Source organism: Erpetoichthys calabaricus, chromosome 2 (genome assembly GCF_900747795.2).
Source record: "Erpetoichthys calabaricus chromosome 2, fErpCal1.3, whole genome shotgun sequence".
NCBI lineage: Eukaryota > Metazoa > Chordata > Cladistia > Polypteriformes > Polypteridae > Erpetoichthys > Erpetoichthys calabaricus.
Genome location: NC_041395.2, coordinates 48907259 through 48932852, shown reverse-complemented (window position 1 = coordinate 48932852; position 25594 = coordinate 48907259). Strand labels below are relative to the sequence as shown.

At 39.4% G+C, this 25594-nt stretch overlaps 1 protein-coding gene across 1 annotated transcript in view; it reads right to left on the bottom strand.

The window, feature by feature from the left end:
• stk33 (serine/threonine kinase 33) overlaps window positions 1–24793 on the bottom strand; it is a 132804-nt gene extending 108011 nt beyond the window's left edge. Inside the window, exon 1 of the mRNA XM_028793769.2 lies at window positions 24626–24793. The gene's annotated coding sequence lies outside the window, so the exon portion shown is untranslated. The remainder of the gene's footprint in view (window positions 1–24625) is intronic.
• Between the last annotated feature and the right edge of the window lie 801 nt (window positions 24794–25594).

Below are 25594 nucleotides of genomic sequence, written 5' to 3'. Positions count from 1 at the left end.
TAATGTTTTATAGTCCCATGTTCGGCTTTTGCACAAGGTTGCAGATAAGATGAAGGGAGTAGGGGGTATTATATATTAAATACCTTTCTTACTGGATCAGTTGCACAAAATTGGCCATGCTCACAGCCACAACACCTGGCAAGCACTTGCCAAAAGTATCTTTTTAGAGCTTCACTGAATTTTGCTCCTTCTGCTTTGTTTCTGCAGATGGCTTCATTTACATAAACTGGCATGCCCCATTTTTTTGTGCGATTGCTGTCAGCGCTATGGGGGACATGGTGCATTAGAATATTCCACTCACTACAGCATTTTTAAGAACAAATATCAACACATAAAAAAAATTGTGTCCCCAATATTGTCACCAAATTTCAATCAAATCTGTTAAGGCATTTTTGAGATTTTGGTGTATTTGTCTTTTTTAGGGTAAATTTTTTTTACCCCTAAATATTAATAAATCGAAATGTGCTTTCTTTGCAAATATCTACTGCCCTAGATGTACCATCCTGCCAAATTTCAGCTTTTTAGCTAAACAGAAGTAGTGTTTTTGTTGATATGTGAGTGAGTCAACTTTGTATTACATATAGTATATATAGGTTTAACTACAAATATGAAGATAATGTACAGGTCTTAGGGTTGCTATAGTATATATTGATAATCCTTTTCTTCAATGTACTGAAATGTCAGGCTAAAAAGGCTACATACTAACCATGGATATGACTGGTAAGCTACTTAATTAGCATGGACATGACTCCTGTCTGTACACTTTTCAGACTGTGGCTCTTCCTCAGTTGTACTTATTTTAAGCTTGGTGTATACTGTAAGACACTAGGGGTCGATGTCTCCCCTTTAACCCTAACAGACAGATGTACTGGACACAGGTTAAAAGGTCCAAGAAGGTTATTTAATTATTTTCTTCTTGTTATAGTGCCCAGAAGCACCTTCACCACAATAAACAGACAATACACTATAATAATCACAATAATAAACACTATTCTCTCCTCCACACTTCCCAGCAACATCTGTCCTACTCCTCCCGGCTCTGGCTCGCTTGCTGGGTCTCCAGCAGTCCTTTATATAGTCCTTGACCCGGAAGTGCTTCTGTCCTTCCGACCACATGATTTACTAGCACTTCAGGGTCTAATGAAGAACTGGCTTTGTTCTTCAGCCCGGAATTACTTTGAGGCTTCCGTCTTTGTGACTTGGGAGTACTTCCGGGCTATGGATAAGGCATGGCTCCTCCGGTCCTCTCACAGCTCCTCCTGGCAGCACCCATAGTACCCAACAGGGCTGAGAAACCGAACTCCAAGTCCTAGGATACCCTGTGAGAATCCCGGTGAACCATTACACTCCAGGGGAGCTGCCATCTAGTGTTTTGTGGGAGGCAGTGTCCAAAAATAGCTGCCTCCCCCCATCCTTCCATCCTCCGGGTGTCCCGGCCATCTATCACAACACTGTCACTGTACTATTAACTACATTATATCAGAGTAGTTCAGAAGAAGAATGTATTTTTCTTGTGCATAGTGGGCTAAACACTGTGGTGAGTTATAAGTAAGGCAGGCTTCGGAGTTCAAGTATCAAGGCTGAGGTTGCAATATAAATAACCGACCACTGTCTGCAAATTTAAATACATATTTTGACAATATAAGGCTTTAGACTGATGTCCACTAATCACCATTTTCACAAGCTGTAACAATGCTCAAAGACCGGTTCCTTCAATTTTGAAACCTTTTTTCTAAGAAAATTAAAGCACTATGTAAAATGTATATTAAAAACAGAATACAATGATTTTCGAACCATAAATCATACTTCATTGATAATACAGGCAGTCCCCGGGTTACGTACGAGATAGGGACTGTAGGTTTGTACTTAAGTTGGATTTGTATGTAAGTCGGAACAGGTACATTATTTTAATAAATGCTATTTTTGACCGACTGTAACCAAGTGCTCTGCCAATGAATGATGGAGTTTCACCTCTCTCTGACCTTTTTATTATTTCTACTTTATTTTCAATGGTGATGGTTTTTCTCTTCTTTACTGTATCACCAGCACTTGCATCAGATTTGTGTTTCAGAGACATTCTTGAAGGGTGAAGACAAAAGGTTAAGATGAACTCTTCTGCACAGCACTGTAAACGTTATCACAGCAGGAAGGCACCAGTCATCAACATGTCTGATGTACTGACAAGAGACAACTTCCTGCTATGTGCGTAACAGTACAAGCAGGCTTGCTATTGAGAATGAATGGGGGTGGCGAGGGGCGGTTCATCACCAGCCCACTCACAGTCACCTCCACTACAGTATGCGGTAGAATGAACACGGTGCGGCCAAAGGCAAGTAGTGAATCGCCCAACCCCAATTCAACAGGCAGCCATCCGAGGCACACTACAATGCTACCCCCGCCACCCCGTTCAGCCACAACTGGGTCACCACTTGCAGGATTACCAGCCGTGTGTGCTGGGTGGGCAGTGAAACGCCCCCCTCCGCTCCATCCAGCCTCCATCCATCCAGTCAGGAGCAGCAGCTGCGGCGGCGTAGTGGACAGGCAGCAAACCATCGTCCTGCACACAAGCAATAGCTCTGGCCCCGGTGACTATGGACCACGGGTCACCGCTTGCCGCCGGGAGCCGCCTGAGGGACACTACACTACGCGAGCAGCGAAATCACCCCCCTCCAGCCACCGCTTGCAGCATCCCCAGGCCGAAGATGATGGAGCAGCAGTTACTGAGGCGCATGCGTTGCAGCTGCGTCCTCGTTCGTAAGTCGTAGGTCAGGTGTCGGTAACCTGGGGACTACCTGTACAACAAAGGCAATGTGTCCAATGTTCAAACTGAGAAATTTTATTGTTTTAAGGAAAAACATGCTCATTTTGAATTTGATGCCAACAACACATTTCAAACAAGTTGGAACATGGCCAACAAAAGAGTGGAAAAGTTGTGTAATGCTAAAAAGAAAAAACCTTGTGGAACATCTTACATCTAATTAGGTTAATTGGCAGCAGGTCAGTAACATAATTAAGTATAAAGAGAGCATCCCAGAGAGGCAGAGTCTCTCAGAAGTAAAGATGATGAGGGGTTCACCACTCTGTGAAAGACTGAGTCGGCAAATAAAGCAACAATTTAAAAATAACATTCCTCAAAGTAAAATTGCACAGAATGTGGGGACTTCACATTCACATCATCTACAGTAACTAATATCACTAAAACATTCAGAGGAATCACTGTACTCAAGGCACAAAGCTGAAAATTGGATGGCCATAATCGTCAGGCCCTCAGGTTGTACTGCATTAAAAACAGACACAGTTCTGTAGTGGAAATCACTGCATGTGCTCAGGGACACTTCAGAAATCCATTGTCTGTGGACATAGAGTTTTAATTTGTGATAAACTTCATGCAAAGGAGAAACCCAATACAAAAATGATCCAGAAACACCACTACCCTCTCTAGGCCCGAGTTTATTTCAGATAGAATGGGTTAAGTAGAAAACTGTTCTGTGATCAGACAAATCAAAATATGAAATTATTTTAGAAAATCACAGACATCATGTACTCTGGGCTAAACAGGAGAGGGGCCACCCAGTTTGTTATTAGCACACGGTGAAAAAGTCAGTATCCATAATAGTAAGGTGGGTGCATTAGTGCACCTTGAATGGGTAGCTTGCTCATCTGGGAAGGCACCATTAATGCTAAATAATATATAAAGGTTTTGGAGCAACATATGCTGTCATCCAGACAAAGTCTTTTTCAAGGAAGACCTTGCTTATTTGAGCAAGACAAAGTCAAACTGCATTCTGCATGTATTACAACAGCATGTCTTTATAGTAAAAGAGTCTGGGTGCTAAACTGGCCTGCCTGCAGTCTAGACCCGTGACCCACTGGAAACATTTGGCATATTATGAAACAAAAACAATACAACAAGGATGAACTGCTAAGCAGCTAAAATCCTGTATTATGCAAGAATGGGACAACATTTCACTTTCAAACCTGCAGCAAATGGCGTTCTTTTGTTCCCAAACATTTACAGAGTGTTGTTAAAAGAAGACATAACACAACAAAGTGGTAAACAGGCCCGTGTCCCAACATTTTTGAAACGTATTGCTGGCATTAACTTTAAAATAAGGATATATTTCACAAACCAATAAAATTTCTCAGTTTCAACATTTGCTATATTGTCTTTGTATTATTTTCAATTAAAATTGGGTTTACATGATTTGCAAATCATCACATTTTGTTTTTATTTACCTTATACAGCGGTCAAACTTTTTGGAATCTTGGGTGTACAACATATTTACTTAAGTAATGGCTACTGAAAACACTTTTCCTAATCAATCGATTTTTGCAGAGCTCTTTACTCTTGAACCAGGAGTTAACTGTTCATAATTAACACTGGTTTTGTAACTGTTTTCATTTAAATACATATTCTAATACCCTCAACATATGTTTTGATTTTTACTTTATACTATTTATTGTTGTATTATGCACTGGGGATAACCCATTAAAAGTAATGTATATTATTATTGAGACTCACAGCATCCGGGAAAGGGATTTAAACAGGTGCCTTCATTGCAAACTAGCTGAGTAACATCTGGATTTATAGGCATCTATTTCGAAAGAGATAACTGTCTCTTTCTCTCTTTCAGGTTTGGGTTTCTATTAGTGATTTGTACTTGTGCATTGCAAATAGTTATCTGTGCTTAGTTATTACTATGGTTCTTAAGTTGATTTTACTGTTTATTGTTCAGCTTTAAGTATACTGATTGACCCATGTCCTTGTTTGTTTGCATGCTTACTGCCTACTTTGAAACAAGTGCCACCCCGTGCTTTGTGTTTCCTTTCTCTTCCAGGCCTGCACACGAAAGATACACTGTCATACTGATATCTCAGCCTGGATGAAAGACCACCATCTACAGCTCAAACTGGCAAAGACTGAGCTTGTGATCCCAGCCAGTCAGTCTGTTCAACTCCCCATCTCTGTACAGCATGGCTAACTGTCGCTAACACCTGCCAAGTGGTGACTGATGAGCAGCTATCTTTTTCCGACCACATTTCTACTGTTTCTCATTTATGCAGGTGCACACCGTACAACATTTGCAAGATCTGACCTCATTTGATGGAATATGCCGCACAACTTCTGGTCCAGGCCTTGGTCTTTTCGCATCTGTACTACTGCATCTCACTTTTGGTAGGAGTATGTGCCTGTGCTACCAAGCTGCTGCTGATGGTCCAGAATGCAGAGGCCTGTCTTGTATTTAACCAACCGAGACAGGCAAATGTTATTCCTCTCTTCAGGTCATTACATTGGCTCCTTGTAGCAGCACTCATTAAGTTCAAATCCCTGATGCTTGCCTACAGCACCCGTGTATAAGAAGACACCAGTGAGGTGCTATACTCCTTCTCTCCCACTGTGTCTGCCAGGGTACAGTGTCTGGTGATGCCGCCTCTGCTCGGGTACCAAGTCTCAATCCAAACTCTTTTCCTGTGTTGTTCCTAGTTGGTGTAACGAGCTGCCCACCCCCATCCAAACTGCTGACTAAAATATATGCATTACCACATTACTACCAAAGCTTATTCCCGAAAAAAAAAACAAAAAACTACATTATTTCATAGAAGTATTGTATTTATTTGGAAACACTGAACATGTGTGTTATCTGTACATCTGTTGACAGCAGGTAAGGAAGGGGTTAAGCACATGTGTAGTATGCAACCAACTGACAAGAACTGAACAAAAGTAATAATTACCCATTTAATCCTGCATGTGTTAATGGGAACATTTAATCCTCTCAGTTTATGGTTAGAAGGAGACAGTAATTATTGAGGCGGAACTGGGCATAAAGCAAGAAGCAAATTATATTAGACGTAAACCGATCCTTTGCAGGGCTCAGTTACACAGCCAACCAGAAAAGAATGGGCTATGTGCAGCCCAGTAACAGAAACCTGTTCATAAAATGATGGTTTAGTTTAATTTAGTTATTTGCTATTGATTTGTTGAAACTATGTGACCTGGTGGCACAGCAGACACTGTTCATACAGCAAAGCTTTAGCAGCTTTCTTAGGGGATGGGAAAAGGAGATGTGTGTTATTTACTTCACTGGACATGAAGGACTAACTGTATTTATAAAGCTCAAGAAAATTATCAAATTTGGCTGTGTTTCTTATAACATTCATATAGGTGTATACTGTATATGAGCTTAAATTTTAATAACAAATGCTGGCAATGAAATGCGTATACAAAAATAAGAAAATGTAACACAAAAGTAACTTTAAAATATATTTAGTTACATTTCTGCAAGTATTGAGTAATGTAACTATGTTACTTTTAAAAGTAACATCCCCTAACATTGCCAATAATTAGCGGTGTGATGAATAATAACTTGATGTTCGTCCAGTGATTTGTATACAACTTAAAAAAAAAAAAAAAAAAAAAAAAAACAACGAGAGTCAATCCTATGCTGAAAAAAAGCAGTAACATATACAACTTCAAGAGCAACCAACTACAGTATTAAGGAATATTTAATGGATTCCTTAAAGGAAACTATAATGAAAAGCAACTGGAAATTAAAGAGAAGGAGTGAAATGAACAACACAACCTCACAACACTTACATCCTCTCCATTTTAGATGTGTGGGTGAACTAGCTATGACACTTGTAATGGTGTTATATTTCACTGTAGATATTAATTTATAAATGTTACATTTTTAACATTCACTAACCACAAGTTAAGAAAATAAGGTACAATAATTTTAGGTTCCGGATTTAGAATTGATCAATCCATACTTCATACACATAGTGCAGTGTTCTCCCTAGCAATTTAGTTGAGCGCCCAGCTGGAGAGATGACAGCCACAGATCTACAGGGACAGGCAGATCTAATGATCTGCAGAGATGACAAGGGACGAGCAGGCGGGTGGGCAAATATTTTAGAAGCAGGATCGCATGTGGCAAGGGAAGAGGCGCGGGGAGGAATGTTGCCGTCACTCAATGCTGAATAAGCTAATAGCGGGGACGAGGCGGAGCAGAGTTCACAAGCAAAGAGTATGGGGAGGTGGGCTTTCGAGAGGGGGCTGTACATGGTAATAGTGGGAGCGGAGCGGCAGTTCACTAGCAAAGAGGATATGGAGGTGGGCGGGCGAGAGGAAGACTGATAAAATAAAAAAAGTCTAGTGGAACCAGCCTGTCAGATATCAGAGAAAGGGTGTCAAGAAGTGACGTCTCTGTTCTCAGTGTCAGTGCAGTCTGTGTAGCGTACAGCTGCTCTCTTCTTGTTCAGTACATAGCAAACCAATATATATATATATATATATATATATATATATATATATATATATATATATATATAGTTGTTTAAGCATTAGGTGTGTTCTGTGTGCAAAAATCCTTGTAGCACTCACTATGGTTCCTGTTAAAGTGACTCCCTCTGCCGTTTTTATATTTGCTCATATTTGGACCTGCGTCCATATTGCATAAAGTGTGCAGAAACCCTTGCAGCACACACTGTGTCCTGAGGAAAAGTTTTGTCACTGAATTGCTGAGGGTTTTGTTAAAGTGACCCAGCTGCCATTCCTTTTTTTTTTCCTATCTTGCCCTGCCATAGTGCAAGTGTGCACTGAATGTACAACAGGCTCCCATTTTCCCACTTAAAAGTCTTATTCATATAACTTTTAATTTTTTCCAAACATTTTACCAACATGAGTAAAAAAAAGTGTTCAGAAAACAACACTGCTCAGTTTTTCAGAAAAGAGACGCCACAAACTAATGACGGTGCAGTGTCAACTCCTGATGTGGCAATTATCAGAAAAAGACATTGCAGAGGCTGGTCCATTGGGAGAAATCTCTTCAGCACACACTCTGCCAATTAATAAATCTAAGCACTGCTTATCTGGCATCAACCAACAATGGTTTAAAGATTTTGATTCGCTAATGGTCAAAGGAAATGGTATGTGGTGCTCATTGTGCATGAAATATTCAAACAAACATCCCCCAAGGAGGGAGTTACCTTGGGTAAACGTGCCATGCACAAGAATTCGAAAAGAAAGCTTGATGGACCATGAAAAAAGTAAAACCCCCCAAAAAAGTACATACAGTGCATCCAGAAAGTATTAACAGTGCATCACTTTTTCCACATTTTGTTATGTTACAGCCTTATTCCAAAATGGATTAAATTCATTTTTTTCCTCAGAATTCTACACACAACACTCGATAATGACAACGTGAAAAAAGTTTACTTGAGGTTTTTGCAAATTTATTAAAAATAAAAAAACTGAGAAATCACATGTACATAAGTATTCACAGCCTTTGCTCAATACTTTGTCGATGCCCCTTTGGCAGCAATTACAGCCTCAAGTCTTTTTGAATATGATGCCACAAGCTTGGCACACCTATCCTTGGCCAGTTTCTCCCATTCCTCTTTGCAGCACCTCTCAAGCTCCATCAGGTTGGATGGGAAGCGTCAGTGCACAACCATTTTAAGATCTCTCCAGAGATGTTCAATCGGATTCAAGTCTAGGCTTGTCCTGAAGCCACTCCTTTGATATCTTGGCTGTGTGCTTAGGGTCGTTGTCCTGCTGAAAGATGAACCGTCGCCCCAGTCTGAGGTCAAGAGCGTTCTGGAGCAGGTTTTCATCCAGGATGTCTCTGTACATTGCTGCAGTCATCTTTCCCTTTATCCTGACTAGTCTCCCAGTCCCTGCCGCTGAAAAACATCCTCACAGCATGATGCTGCCACCACCATGCTTCACTGTAGGGATGGTATTGGCCTGGTGATGAGCGGTGCCTGGTTTCCTCCAAACGTGACGACTGGCATTCACACCAAAGAGTTCAATCTTTGTCTCATCAGACCAGAGAATTTTCTTTCTCATGGTCTGAGAGTCCTTCAGGTGCCTTTTGGCAAACTCCAGGCGGGCTGCCATGTGCCTTTTACTAAGGAGTGGCTTCTGTCTGGCCACTCCACCATACAGGCCTGATTGGTGGATTGCTGCAGAGATGGTTGTCCTCTGGAAGGTTCTCCTCTCTCCACAGAGAACCTCTGGAGCTCTGACAGAGTGACCATCGGGTTCTTGGTCACCTCCCTGACTAAGGCCCTTCTCCCCCGATCGCTCAGTTTAGATGGCCGGCCAGCTCTTGGAAGAGTCCCGGTGGTTTCGAACTTCTTCCACTTATGGATGATGGAGGCCACTGTGCTCATTGGGACCTTCAAAGTAGCAGAAATTTTTCTGTAACCTTCCCCAGATTTGTGCCTCGAGACAATCCTGTCTCGGAGGTCTACAGACAATTCCTTTGACTTCATGCTTGGTTTGTGCTCTGACATGAACTGTCAACTGTGGGACCTTATATAGACAGGTGTGTGCCTTTCCAAATCATGTCCAGTCAACTGAATTTACCTTCACACTCACTTGGTCACACCTCAGAAGCCTAGGGAGGGCACCTGCCTTGTTTGCCACACTCCATCTGGATGTTCAGTGGGGCAAACTAGCCTCTAGAACGCCACAGCTAACGCTCCTTCACGGGGCCCCAGCTTGTGTGGTCTCCTCCTTTCAGGTGGCCAGATCGTCCTTCTAAGACTGCCTTTCACATCCTTTAACCTCCTTCTGTTTCTTTTATTCTTTGATTTCTCCATCTTTGAATTCTTTCCCTTTGAATTCTCCCTCTGTCCTTGTGCCGACTCGTGTGTGTGTATGTACTGTATATATATTCTAAATTCATAGAGCGACACGGTTCTATGGATTTAAAACTGGTCCTTTTTTTTTTTTTTTGAAGCCGCGGACCTGCTATACTACATTCTTTTCGATCATTACTCCAAAAATGGTAGCCCTTCAATTTTAAAATAAGAAGGTAGCAGGCAAGAATGGACAGTTGCACCAAAAATGATCAGAAGTCAATCATACAAAGACTTCAGTCCCAAACAGATTTTACTAAAAATGGCAATGACATCAGAGCTCTATGAGTCATTTCCAAATTCAGCCAAACTTGGGCTAGTGATCCCAGTGAGCACAGCTGAATGTGAAAGGGGGTTTTCTGCCCGTGAAAGGTTCAAGAAATGTTTGAGAAATCGCATGAATCAAAGCACGCTAAATAATCTCATGCTGATCTCCTTGAAAGGCCCAGATCCTGGGGACTATGATTATGGAAAAGCTGCAGACAACTGGGCCCCTAGGCAAATATATGGGACATTGGGTATAAATTTATGGTACAGTGGAACCTCGGTTCACGAACGTCTCAGTACACGTACAAATCGGTTTACGACCAAAAAGTTCGCCAAATTTTTGCCTCGGTTCACGACCACACACTCGTTATACGAACAAGCCAGTTTCCCTTTCGGTTTGTGCATCCCGATGATTTCCGCATGTGTTGCATTGTTCTCGGTCAGACGTGCGTGCTTGCACGTGTGTGCGTGTTTTCGCTATGAACTCTTTGTGCTCTATTTCATTTCCCTTCCGGTTCGTACGCGCCAATTACTATATTTAAGCACGTGTTCAGCCTTTCCCTGTTCATTGTTCTCAGTCAGACGTGCGTGCTTTACCTGTGAACTCTTTGTGCTCTACAGTATTTCGTGTGCTTTTGCAGTTAACCATGGCTTCTAAGCACGTGAAGAGTGGTGAAATCGAAGTAAAGAAAGAAATTATTGAAAAGTACGAGCGTGGCGTTCGTGTTACTGATCTTGCCGCCGAGTACAAGAAGTCAATCTACGATTTCGACTATTCTAAAGCAGAAAGAATCTATTAAAGCAGCTGATGTTGCAAAAGGAGTTACAGCGTTAACCAGGCAGAGGCCTCAAGTGCTGGAAGAGGTGGAAAAACTGTTGCTAGTGTGGCTGAACAAGAAGCAACTTGCAGGGGATAGCGTAAGCGAGGCGATGTTATGCGAGAAAGCCAGGAAGATTCAAGGTGATTTGCTGCAAAACTATCCTTCTATGAGTGGTGAAAGTGAGGAATTTAAAGTCAGTAGAGGATGGTTTGAAAAGTTTCGCAAGAGAAGTAGCATTCATAGTGTGGTAAGACATGGAGAGGCTGCTAGTTCAGACGCTGAAGCTGCGAAAGAATTCGTGAAACATTTCACAAAATTAGTGGAGGACGAAGGCTACATCCCGCAACAAGTCTTCAACTGCGACAAGACCGGATTGTTCTCCAACCAGTACCTCCTCACTTCATGCCAGAACTCGACTCATGCAAGGTTAGTTTTCTTGTTGATTTATGGTTAGTTTTTGTATTACGGATTTTTCAAATGTTCATTTTTCAGTTCATAGCGTGATTTGTTGCAATGTTACTTTTCTTGGTGGTTTATTAAATTACAGATTTTTCAAATGTTCATTTTTTTCCCTGTGCTTAAAACTCATTAAAAAAAGTTTACACAGCGATCGGGTTGTAAGGCTATTAGCGTGAACTCCTGCAATGTTACTTTCTTGGTGGTTTATGGGTGGTTTTTAAATAAAGTTCAGATTTGTTCAAATGTTCCATTTTTTTTCCCTGTGCTTAAAACTCATTTAAAAAGAGTGTTTACAGCGATCGGGTCATAAGGCTACAGTATAGCGTGAACTCTTGCAATGTTAGTTTTCTCTATTGTTCAAGGTTTTCTCAGTGTTATTCAATGTTTTTACGTTTAGTTTACTATTACCCTGTGCATTCTTTGGTTTAATTAACTATATTTGTGCTTAAAAACTTAAAAAAATATATAATTTACATACAGTTCGTATGGTCTGGAACGGATTAATTGTATTTACATACAGTCCCATGGAGGAAATTGCTTCGGTTCACAACCAAATCAGTTTACGACCAGAGTTTTGGAACGAATTATAGTCATGAACTGAGGTTCCACTGTACTTTCCAGTTTCATTCTCTCAATCACGATGACGCTCTACCACCATCCCCCCGTCACTCCTGATCTGACTCTAAGTAACAGCGCCAGCATAAATTCACACCCGATCTGACGCTGTTCGTTTTCAAATAATACCACATTACAGTAATCCCTCCTCCATCGCGGGGGTTGCGTTCCAGAACCCCACACGAAAAGTAAAAATTCGCGAAGTAGAAACCATATGTTCATATGGTTATTTTTATATATTTTAAGCCCTTATAAACTCTCCCACACTATTATAAACATTTCCCGCACAATTATACAGCATAAACCCTTTGTATCTCTTAGATATTAGGTAAGATTCGTTGAAATTATGTACAGTATGTAAACACAGTTTATATACAGTAAAACCTAAATATTATTTTAAAGATATCGAGCATCTCCGATATCACATATGTTACAACCAATACGACAGACAGGCCACCAGCAATAAATACGTACAATGCAAGAAAAATTGTATACAGTAAAATGTGTGTACAGTGACACTAAACTATGTACATGTAATAAGTACTGTACGTAGATAATTAATTATGGTTACTCACCAACAATGACACAACGACTTGTCCAATAACGATGAGTTTAATTTTACTGCACAACAAAGGATAGCGTTACAGCTCTTCTAAAGGAGCCTCTTCAGGCGACTGTGTAGCACCGCCGTTGTTCTTCTTCCAGCACTCTTCAATCCAAATCCCTAAAGCAGATTCCATCCAGACTACTGCCTTATCACGTCCACTTGCAACTCATTTTGCGCCCTGGTTAAAGGACACTGCGGCCATAGATCTTATATGCTTTTCCTCCTTTTTAAATAAAAAGAATTGTGGACTCATTGATGCTGTAATGGTGTCCAGCAGTGGTGTAGCTGTTCCCTTCCTTCAACATATCCAAAACTTTTACCTTTTCTGCAATCATTTGCATCTTCTGTTGGCGCTTGGACACAGCCCCTGAAGCAGTAGCAGGAGCACGTTAATGCTGAATGAGTGAGATGAGACTTCCTGGTTAATGCAGCACTCCGTCGCTGAGCCAATCAGCAGCACACAGGAACTTAACTGCGTGCTCTGATTGGGTAGCTTCCCAGCCATCCGCCAATAGCATCTCTTGTATGAAATCAACTGGGCAAACCAACTGAGGAAGCAAGTACCAGAAGTAAAAAGACCCATTGTCCACAGAAACCCGTGAAGCAGCGAAAAATCCGCGTTATATATTTAGATATGCTTACATATAAAATCCGCGATAGAGTGAAGCCGCGAAAGTCGAAGCGCGATATAGCGAGGGATTACTGTAGTGCAATGATGTTTTCTGATTGGTACTATTCAGGTCATAAAATTATTTCTTCAAAATGTCACATTAGTGTTGGGAGGTATACCGTTTCATACCGAAAACCATTTATTATTTTTGTTATGATATGGATTTTTCTTATACCGCAATACCGGTTTAAATAGCCTAAACAATGTTCGGAACGTGGTGCAGCAGGAAACTGTTTAAGGGGGAACCTTTTTCACTGCTACACTGCTAAAAACACGCATGCAAAGGAGTACATGTGTTAGTGGAGGTATTGCGCAGTGAAAATGGACACAGAACATTCCGAAACTGAAGCTGTAGCAGACGATAAAGTTGGACATGATGACACAGAAGAACTTTTGCCGAAAAAAGGAACCGTGTTTGTTGTCTGGAGATACTTTGGCTTTAAAAGGTCGGACGTGGACCAAACAACTATTTACTGCAAATGCTGTTGAGCTAAAGTTGTCACCAGAGGCGGCATCACAAGCAATTTGCTGCACCACCTTAGCCGCAAACATGCTTTGGAGTGCCCTGAATGTATGGAACTAAAAGTGGCACGCTCCACGTCCTCAGGTAAAGCTGAAACAGCTAGAGGACACTTGAGTCAGATGTCACTTGTAGACATGTTTGCTAGAGGTACTAGATATGACAAAAAAAGCAAGCGGTGGATCGAGATAACCAACGCCATTACAATCCATATAGCTAATATGTCAGTGGACAGAGATTGTTAACATTAACAGAAAGTGTAGTTGGTTTACAAAAAATATTTACTATTTATTTCTTTTCTAAGACATGTTCAGTGCAATACAACTTTTGACAAGCACCTCTGGATATTTTACTAAGTCTAAATGCCTCTTTGGATGGTTGAAAATATGTTGTCAAAATTATAGTTTAAGTTGTTTGCAAAATTTGTTTAATAAAAAAGGTTCTATATTTTGACTGCAACTGTCATGCAATGTGATTCCTTCGCTTCATTAGTGCCACCTGCTTGAAAACTATCACTTTATGGGGCCATGAAAACCTGTATTAATACTTGTGTGAACATTAAAATGTTTTTTTGTACAATGTACAATTCTCATGACAGTGGAATAGGTTATTCTTAGCCAGTCTACTGCAGTAATTGAAGTGGAAAATGTGGTTAAAATCCACTCATGCATAACGTGAAACCGGTATAATTTTGAAAAATACTGTGATATAGAATTTTGGTCATACCACCCAGCACTATGTCATATATATTGTCTCTTTCTTTCAGGTGTGTAACAGAAACCACAGCACAGAAAGAAGTGTGCGCATTGCAACAGGTACACATGTTGTAAATGTAGGAAGGACGGTTGTTGCATGTGTGTAAACTGTTGACATTTGAATCTGATGATTGCATATAGGTCTGAAATGACCTCTGAACTATTCTTTCCTCTGCGTGTCCTGGACTACAAAAGAAACGGCATACAGCAACATGTGGGGACTGGCAAGATCGAGGAAAAAAAAAAAAAAAACACGCGAAACATGAGGTCAGTGATTACTACCGCAAGATGTTATGCGAATGAATATGAATAATATGAATAATGTTGCATCCGTGCCACGATGTTTTCCGAAATGTACTATACAGGTCATAAAATGAGTTATTTCAAATATCATATATACCTATGTCTTTTATCCATCCAGATCAGAGAATATACAGTTCCATTGCCTAAAAACACCACTCACATCTACAGTTATTCCCAGTTTCAGATAAAAAGTAACAGCATCAGATCCCTGAGGGGGGGCGGTAGTATGCATCGTGGTCGTGACCAAGAGAATAAAAGTGAAAAAAAAATGGTAACTTTTACAAGTCCTATAAATGTACAGCAGCTGTTACAGACACAAACCAAATGTACTGTATGTGTGTACTATATAATATTAACAATAAGAGCAGCTTATTCCTTAAAACGGCAAATATAGGAGGAAGTTGGTATCGACCTGAGGACTCTTGATTACAAGTCAGCAAATCTTACTGCTACGCCACGGAAACTGTTGTATCGTCCTTGAACCTTTTGTGAAAGTGTTTATTTGATCTTTGGACTTCAGGCTTCACACATTCTATAGTTTATGCCTACATTTTGTAACATTTATTACTAAAATATGAAAACGTTTCTGTTTTAACAATGTGTTTACACAGATTACTGTAGAAACGGAACACACATGAAATGCATGTGTTACAAATAACGATCTATTATTTCCACAATCAATCAAGGCATGAGCTGGAAGAACTTTGTGAACGTTCTGCGACGATGGGGGAATGGAATTGCAGGCTGCTTGTCTTAATCGGTACATTTACAGGACAAAAGACACTGAGGGAGAGATGCGAACAGATTTAAGGTGGGCCGGATTTACAAGTTTTCTCGTAGGCTCTGGTAATTCTAGTATTAAAGGAACAACATTTCAGCTGTATAGCCTTCGTCATACATGTGTATACAGTATGAGGGACTACTTACCAATTCATATTGGACTCTCTTATCATATACTGTAACTGTCTGATTTGGGTAGGAGTAGGAGGTTGAGTGTTCAGTTTGATAAAATTTTTTGGAATAAAAAGTCTATACTACTGTACTGATTACAAAGAGGACTATTTCAGTTATGTTAGGTAAAATGCCCAGAGGGGACTGGGTGGTCTCGTGGCCTGGAACCCCTGCAGATTTTATTTTTTTCTCCAGCCGTCTGGAGTTTTTTTTTTTTTTTTCTGTCCCCCGTGGCCATCGGACCTTACTCTTTTTTTTTTAATGTTAACTAATGTTGTCTTATTTTAATTTCTTATCTTGTGTTTTATTTTTCTTTTCTTCATTATGTAAAGCACTTTGAGCTACTTTTTGTATGAAAATGTGCTATATAAATAAATGTTGTTGTTGTTGTTGTTGATTGTATGTTTGATTAAAACTGTACTTAATGGTTTGGTTTTATTCTTGTAAAATGATTTTATGCTCAGTCTTTAAGCTCTCCCTCATTCTGTAGGTCTTTGGATCTTTACATTCAACAATAAAACTGTTATGACCGGTAGGGGGGTGTACCAGCAACCCAGACCCTAAACACAATCTCACTAACACAGGACCTGGTTTAAACACAAACATTTCATTTATAAACTGCCTTTGACAGGTCTATCTCTCTGTATAATACAATAGGATACCAGAATGTCTCTTCTCCTTTCTCTCTTCACCGAGTTTTCTCCAGCCACTCTCCCAACTCCGACTCACATGGCTGAAGCAGAGTGCCTTCCTTTATCCAGGACCCAGGAGTACTGTCCCTCAGAAGCACTTCTAGGTTGGGCAGAAGTACCATGAAGTAGCGGCCATTAATCCCTGCAGTGTCCCTTGGCAGCACCCATAGAACTATACAGGGAAGCCCCATTTGAATACAGTTCCCAACATGCCCTTTGGGTATCTGTAAGGTACCATAACCCAGGGATGCTGCCATCTAGCGTTACAGGGAAATAAATACCCAAGTAAGTTGCCTTTCCCTGTCCCTCCATTGTACTGGTATCCAAGTTGGTAAAGGATCCTTTATCAAGTCCTTCCAGGATGCCAGCATATCCATTCCTGCCTATATACTGACAATTTGGTGGGCCAGCCTCTGGTCCAGGTAAGAAATCTTGAACAAGCCCAGCTGGGATGCCAGCAATCCATTATAGTGTCTAACAAGCAAGAAGAAATTTTATCTACTAGGGACAAATGTTCCAAGTCCAAACTAAAATACTTTTATATGTATTCAGAAATACAAACTAAGTCAAATCATAGTGGTGTTCGGATTACGCATTACATACCATTGCATGTACAGTAGAATGTGTAAAAGGTGTCAAGTGGTGTATTTATTGGCAACTCTGTATTACATAGGTAGCATAACTTTCTGAAGGCAAGTATGAAACCAGCCAAACAGGCCAAACTTGTACCCAAATTCCTTAAAGAGGACCATGTCTCACAGATTAGCACTGTATGGCCAAATAAGGTTCTTTTTGAAGCTCTTATTTCAGTTTAATGACATCTTTATAAAACTAAAAAAAATCTTTGCCACTTTATTTCTGTCGTATACAAAACAAATGCTTATTGAAAGTACATATGCACTAAATGAAACCTTTGCAGCATAATGTCAAATTTGAAAAAAACATAAATAATCTTGCTTTTATGGATGTAACATTCATCTTTCATTTATGTAGTTTCTAAACGTACTTTCTAATACATGTCACAGGGGCCACCACTTATACAATAATCACTGGTTGTAAAGAAGGGCACAACCCTGGATGGGAAGCCAGTCCTTTGCTAAGAGCACTCACTCACTCAGGGTTGGCTTAGTGTCCCCAAACTAACACATCTCTGGGAAGTGAAAGAGAGCCCAAGAAGACATGCATACACAAAAAGACAGTGACTGGACTGAACATGCAGACCCAGGTGCCATGAGACAGCAGCAGTAATCACTGCCTCACTGTGCCACAAAGATAAAATAAATGAAAAAAAAAAGCATGTATTTAAATATCTTAAAAATTTCTTTTCCCTTTCATTTCACTACTTAATGAGCATTCTGAATGTTTAATTTCTGGAGTAAACAAAAATTGCCAACTCTAAATTGATCCAGTATGAGTTCACAGGGGAATTTGTGTATGAGTGTGCCCTGTGAGGGCCTGGTTTTGTTGATTCCGGCCTTATATCTAATGCTGGCAGGATACATTTCAACCACTATTACTCCAATTTAGAACACAACAGGTATACGTAATGGATGAATATTACAGCCCCACCAAGCTTGTAAACATTTCACACAATTAGCTAAAAGTTGCATTGCTGCTGGACCCACACTCATCAGGGAACAGTGCATTATTTGTCAGGTACTGTATATACGAAGAGTGGTTTATAGCAGATATGTTAAGGCTGATGGTTAATTACTTAAACGATATATGCTCCATATGTAAGAAAAACGTATGTAATCCGCTGAATTTGCAAAGCATCATGGGATTGTGCTCACTTCAGTCAGACACTGCATTGCTTATTTTGTGTCGCACATACTCTATAGTATATCCTACAGCCACCAAGTGGTGTAGAAATAAAAAACACCGTCAACAGCACTAATCGGTACTTGTCATTTTTTCATTGAGTAAAGGCAATTCATTTGACATTCCCAGCCAATACATCACAAGGTAACTTGATACAATATGGGTAGAATACTGTATATTTTCCAATTGTGCTGATCAGAATTCAAATTAGAAACAGATATACAGTTCATTGTCTTATTTTTACATAATCTCTAAGGATTGAATTTGCTTATTTTTAGTAATTCCTTAGTGTTTTAATTAACTATCACACTCAAATTATACTTCATATAATTGCACACCAACGGAAAAAGAAGAATATACACTGTGTTACAAATTGAGCAAATGCTCCTTATTCTCAGAGTTATTGCTGATACTTCTGGTGCTGGATATTGCTGAATCAGAAAAGAATCACCTCATTCTGTTCAGGGCTAATGTTGGTGCCGAAACTTTTTGAACATAACGATGCACAACGTGACCATTTAAGATCAGCGGTTCAAGTATGGTAACATCTCACTGACCAATAAATTAAGGCTTGCAATTGAACATTTATGGGAAAATAAATAAACAAAAATGCAGCTTGTAGTTGTTAAGTATATGTTGTTAAGATTTACCCCAACAGATTTACAGTAGGGAGCACAGAGGCACAGTAGTTACTTATTTTTGCCATGGCTGTCTAGGTTTTCATCCCAAAAACAAAATTCTAAATTGACCAAGCACTGGGGAGCTTCTGGGATAGCAAACAGGTCAAATAACCCTAAACTAGGTTAAGCAGTTTAGAAAGTTGACAGAAGTAAGAAATGGGTGATAAGCCAATTGATCCAGTATACCAAATAAAGTTCTTCTTGCAGTATGGATTTAAAAAAAAAAAAAAAGATTCACCAGTATGCTAAAAATAGTGAGAAACTTGTTAACATTTAAACGTAAATCATCCAACTGCAAAACGTGCAAATCTGTGCGTGCAAAAGGTAACAGGAAAAATTATTTTATATAAGTGTATAAGTGATTCAGAAAGAAGCTGCACTTTCATCAGGTCTAAGAACTGAATATTCTTGAGCCATCAAATCCATTTCACTTGCAGAAAGTTAACAATCATTTTGATGAATAAGAGGCACAAATGCGTGCATAACTGGTCATTAATACATTTGTTATTTGTGAAAACAAAATATTCCAATCTTAAATGTATATGCAAATTCAATATATCAGTATTTACTAAAATGGTCAGAATGTTTTAATATACTGTGATATGGATTTTAGGCCATACTGCCCATTCCTAATGGAAAAAGGGATTTATTACGATCACCCTATCTCATTCTTAGTTTCCATTTGTTTGTCCTGGAGAGGGTGTCCGAGCAGACAGGCTGATCAGGCCAAACCAGACTTTCCTTCCTCCAACAAACAACTTCAGGGGAATTCCCGAGTAATCTCTACCTCCATCTAAAAGATGGAATACTTAAAATATGTTTTGGGTTAGCCCCTTGTTTGCCTTCTGGCTGACTGCTTTCTGCACAACTCACAATGAGGATACTCAAAGAGTATCATCATTATACCTTCAAGCCAATTCAAATGGCTCCTTTGAATCTTGAGTAGCAGCAGTTTGATTCCAATGTCTCCTGGCTTGTCAAACTATGCATCCTTTTACAGGATGATGCAGAAAAAACATAATTTCAATGATTTCATCTTGCAGTCTCACTCTCTCCATCACTGTTGATAAAGATGAAGATGGAGATGCAAACTAAGCTGAAAATCAGGAGCTCTGTTGAAGGACATGCAGTACGTCTGGATTCATCACCACTGTAAAATACATCATCCACAATATTGCTGCAATTTATCAAGATCCCTAAAGCCTCAAAAGCCTCCACTTGGGGTAGTCATTTCCCCTTCACCAGTAAAGATTATGCCACTCTGTACCATAACGGAATGATGACCTGCAGAGGCTAAACATAGTACAATACCATATACTACTATGGCACCTCCCAAAAATTACCATCAGAAGACTTTTCTGTGTCTACAAAGAAAGCATTGGCAAACCTCCATGTTCCCTCACATATCTGTCAAGGAAAGAGAATTGTTTCAATGATAAACAACCCTGGCAAAATCTGCTTTGTTCTTCTTGAAGTAGTAGTACTGGAATTCACATAACCCTTGTGTCTGTACATTCCTGAAGAGTAGGATTTGTCTGTATCCTTTCTGGTCAATACTTTTTAAAAATGAGTTTCTCAACATGCCATTTCTGAATAACATGCAGCACTGAACACACATCAATAAGAAACATTAGCAGTTCTAAATTTAGCCGATCCTCTCCCATAATTTTAACATTACAGAGCTTCTGAATCACCATAATGATCTTGGCCAAATAAATAATCTTGATCTTACCAGATTTTTTCAGCTGTGTTTGCTTTGACAGCAGGTCCAGAAGTTCTTCCTCGGGATTCTCCCACCTTTCAACATTATTGCCAGTCAAACCTTTCCCACCCTTCCTAAGATCAGCCTAGTTGGCATTCAGTTTGTTAACCCTGAGTAAATGAATGGATTACAAGAACCTCTTTGAGGCTGCCCAAAATTCATTCTCATTAGCCTCATTAAATTTCTCTCATACAGAGGTCTTTGCTTCCGCTAATGCTGTAGATAATGCCTTTTTGACTCGGTAGCACATTTCAGTTAAATCCCAAGTCTCTTCTCGATCTCTCACTCTCATAGTTCCTTCCCACTGATATTCCTTTTTCTCCCTAAATCTGACACTTTTATACTTTACTGCTCTGAGAGTTTTTTATATATTATTTGTATAAGCCCAACTTTGCAAATGTTATGCAAAGCTGTTTCTGCCTTTCCTATGTAGTCAGTGAAAAGTCAAGCAAAATGACACCTTTTATTGGCTAACTAAAAAGATTACAATACTGTATGCAAGCTTTCGAGGCAACTCAGGACCCTTCTTCAGGCAAGATCTACCACCTGTTCCCCCCACTTTGTTCATTGTTTTACGTCCTGAGGTTGGTGCCAACAGCAAAAAGGAGTCCTATGTCCACATATGATGGAAGTCAAATAAAATGGGGTTGGACTATGGTGGATATGGAATACCTTTGTCAACTATGAACCGATTACAAGGTTTATTCAAGACAAATTCTGGGTCTATCGATGTTATTAAAGAACCCCTTTTTATTAATCATTGTTCACTCTTCCCCAGCAGGGATCCATTCTGCTTGCATCACCGCTGCCAAGCTTGCACTGGTCTTTCTCTTGACTTCCTAACTTACCAATTGACACCTTCCCTAGAGTTGATACCAAGACAAGTACACAGCTGTCTCCACTACAGAGGTCATGAGGTTCCACTAATACTTCATGTTCTTAACTTCCACTGAAATACAGGAGAAGTTGTTTAACAGGTAATAATTATACTTACTCCAAAGTGAAGTGTACTATACTGTACTGTAGGTGTTCCTAGGACACCTTTCATTCTCATTTGGATCTGCGTAGTACACCCAGCATATCTGATCAAACTCAAGAGAAAGCGGTGATTGGATGATAACTCTTCCACAATCTTTCCATAACAAATGGCTTCAAATAACACAACCATGATCATTGACCTTTATCCCAAACAATTGTGTTACCAGACAAATGTATGAGTAATGAAATCCAGTAAAACTTCATCTCTGAAATAAAGATCAATCAGGCAACTCCTCTCAATCATGTCTTTCCAAATAAATCTATCACTATCATTTGCTTAATGTTCTAAGAACATGTTAAAGTTTCCAAGTTGCACTGATTGTCATCATCAGTCAATATTACAAGAACTGTATGGATTGTATCTATATTAGATTTACCACCTTTTTGTACAATACAAAAGCAATCCAAGTAATAAGTGCAAACAGAGTAACAATGCTTCAACTATAGTCTTGAATACATTGGCAATACAGGCTAAAGACAAAAGTGATCATCACATCACCATGCCCTCTTTGAATGTGTTTCTATCAGCACCGTGTCCACATGCAGAACAGGAAAAAAACAAGAGACAGAATTCCACAGGTGGTTCCAGAAACCTTGGCTAGGTTACTGTAAAGAAACATTAATGTGTATCATCACTAGAGTAAATTTTGGACACACTTAATAAAGGTAACCCTACAATGAGCATAAGACATTGGGCAATATATTTTTAAGGAGTTTTGTGGCACAGAAGCACCTCTATCACAGAAAGGCCCTCATCACAATGTTTAGTTTTACTTATTCATTCATTTTTATTAATTTGAACAGATACCCCACATCACTCCAAATCCTAACACTTTTGAATATACTTCAACAAATAGGTGGGCCAAAAAAAAACAAGACTATACTGTAACAACCCAGGAGGTGTCAGAGAGAAGAGTAATGGAATTCACCTCTTAATTCAGATTGCTAGTGAGTAGCTCTAAAAAGAAGAGTTGGCTTCTTCACCTTTGATTACACCATGTCACTCATGTCTTCAGTGGTGAAACACACCCCCACCTGCTGCTAAAGCCCTTTGTCTGCTCACACATGCTTCCTGGGTCCATCATATTCAGCTCAACCAGGAACAGAGGCAATCTGTATGCCAGGGAACAAATCTGAACTTTGATGATTGCCATACATCCAGGCCAATGAACTCTAGCAGCCAAGAGACGTGTCTGAAGTGCTCTCTATGTGCTGTCTCTGTACACCCTCTCTGCCTGCTGGGCCCGGGGTAGGTTTATAGTGTCCCTCTCTGAGTATTCTCGCCCCCTCAGGCAGTCCGCATTCACATGAGGAGTATATAACACAGATGTCCAGATCCCGAGGTGGCTACATTGCCTCCATCTTTAAAGCCCTTGTCCCGAGGGTAGTATGAACTACAACCGTCAGGTCTTTTGAGGGGTTCAGGACTGTTCTGCCTGAACCAGGCAACTGTGAGCATAATTGGGAGATTCACCAGTGTTAGTTCTACACCAGTCCTCTGTCTCAGGGGTTATTAGTCTGTCCTTATCTCACCGCTAACACTAGAGGAACTAAATTCGCCTCTTTATGCTGATTGCTGATGAGTGGCCATATAAAGGAGTGTTAGGTTCTTCAACAATGATTATGCCATACTCCTAGGGGTTTCAGTGGTGGCATGCTCTCCCTGCTGCTTTGTCCCTTTGTCTGCTCACACACACCACCTGTTTCCTCTACACCACGCTCACTCAAGAGTCAGAAGTAAACTGTATGCCACACTATTCCCCTAGCTCTCTGTAAGCCAACCAAAGGCCAGGGTCCAAAAATAAGGTTTGCCAGAAGCCATGTATCCAGGCCAATAGACTCTGTAAGTGCTATCTCTGAGCAAACCCCAAATCCACACCTGCTGCTCACACGGCCACTTTAACGTCGACTTCTCCAGTTATACCCACGCCTTCGGGTAGTCCACAGCCACCTGAGGAGTGTCTCCCTCACAGGTCCGGATCCTGAAGCCACTACAGTACTTAACACTTTAAATACAATATGAAAAAGAGTAAAACACGATATTACAATTTTAGATCATTCATGAAGTGTCTCATTTGTTAAATGCAGGTAACAACCTATACTTAATTGCAAAAAAAACAAAAAAAAACAATGAAACCATAAATCATACCCTTATCTGATTTATCACTTATTAGAACAGACTCGAACGTCTTCTATCATAACATGACTTATGACTTACCACTGTTTTACAATTCAAGACTTATTGTAAGTGTAACTAAGCTGGTAACTTAAAAGTTCATCTGCCTGTTTTCTTTACTGGTTTAATCCTGCCCTTGGTGACTACTAATTATTAAAGGATAATTATACTGTTATTGGCACAGAGAACAATTATTACTGTTCTCTATTCGTTTATTGAAATTTAAATTAGAACGTATTAAACAAAAAGATAAAAGTTATTATTACTGATCTATAAAAAAATAAGCTTTTCCATTTCTATGTTAACTAAACAAAGTTATATATGTCAAATTGCTGTACTTCGTAATTTTTAAGTATCAACTGCAAACATTTCGAATCCACACATTTCCATTTGCATGTGCTGCTTTTACGTAGAACAATGGTGGAACTGCTCTCGACATTTGGACTACATGACATATTATTCTTTCCAGTGTAAACAATGTGTAAAATAAATAAATCAAAATCTAATTTACTAAAACCTATTTATATTCTCTTCATAAAGCAAGTGACTTGGTCAACAAATAGTTAAACGGGGTAAAATAAACATTCGTTTATTTATTTGTACAAATTAACACGACTGGTGTCTTTACTAAGATATTAACCTTTTACTTGATCAACGAGCTTTCTTTAAAAAATAAGCTAATTTTATTTATATTTAATACAATTGAGCCAACAATTAACCCGTCTCTGCAGTTTCATGAAGAGTCCCTAGCGCGTTGCTATGACAACGGGACAGCCAGGTTTTGAATTCATGGTCCTTATCCAAACAGAAGCGCGCTCGTTCGTGCCGGTTGTTTATTCCTACCTTTTTGTCGAACAGTTGTATTCATGTTTCCTCTTTCACTTGTTATGGATCCAAAGTTTACCGATCTACTCCTTTATATTAGCTGACTACCCCTCTATTAGTTCTTCAGCCTTCAGCCAGTCCACATGCGCTTCAAAAACTTTTTTTTCTCCAGAGCGAATGAAGTGTCTGCTGTACGGACACCGGTAAGGGACAAACAACATCCGACCGGAAGCGAATTTAAGCAGAAAGTTAAACAGTCACGTCAATGTCACTTCGTCTGTGGAATTTATTTTGCGACATCAGAACCATTTTGTAGTGGTATTTTCATATAATTATTAACCGTTTTATGTAAAAAATTTAATTACATAACACATATATTTTCAAGAATTTAAACGGGTTGCGTAATGGAAGAGTAAATAATGAAAATGTATAAGAATGTGAATTGACATACTGTATATCACTACTATCTACTCTTCTTGGGCGCTATTTTTACATCACATTATATAATGAATTCCATTTCAGATCTGAACTCCAGTTCTGTATACTAGTTGTTATATATTTTGAAGATGCCACAGTGTAATATATTTAAAAGATACAGATATTGACTGGATAATATTTTCAATGCCAAGTTAATACATTTTTTTAAATATACTGTAATACACTAAAATTACAAATATGTATTAAAATATATAGAAATATCCTGAATGCTCTAAATATATTTTTAGATTATAACTAGAAATGATAGTATATTTAAAATATAATATATTTTGTAGAATGTATTTTATGGTATTATCCCTAGTGTTTTAAAATATATTGTGAAATTTTGAAAAATATATAGCAATATACAAAAATAGCAATAATTTAGATATTTTAGAATATACTCGTATTTCAGTATACTGCCATGGGGTACGTGTCCCCTGCTGGCCTCACCAATACCTCTTCCAGCAGCAATCCAATCTTTTCTTTGGTCCACCATCCAAGTACTGG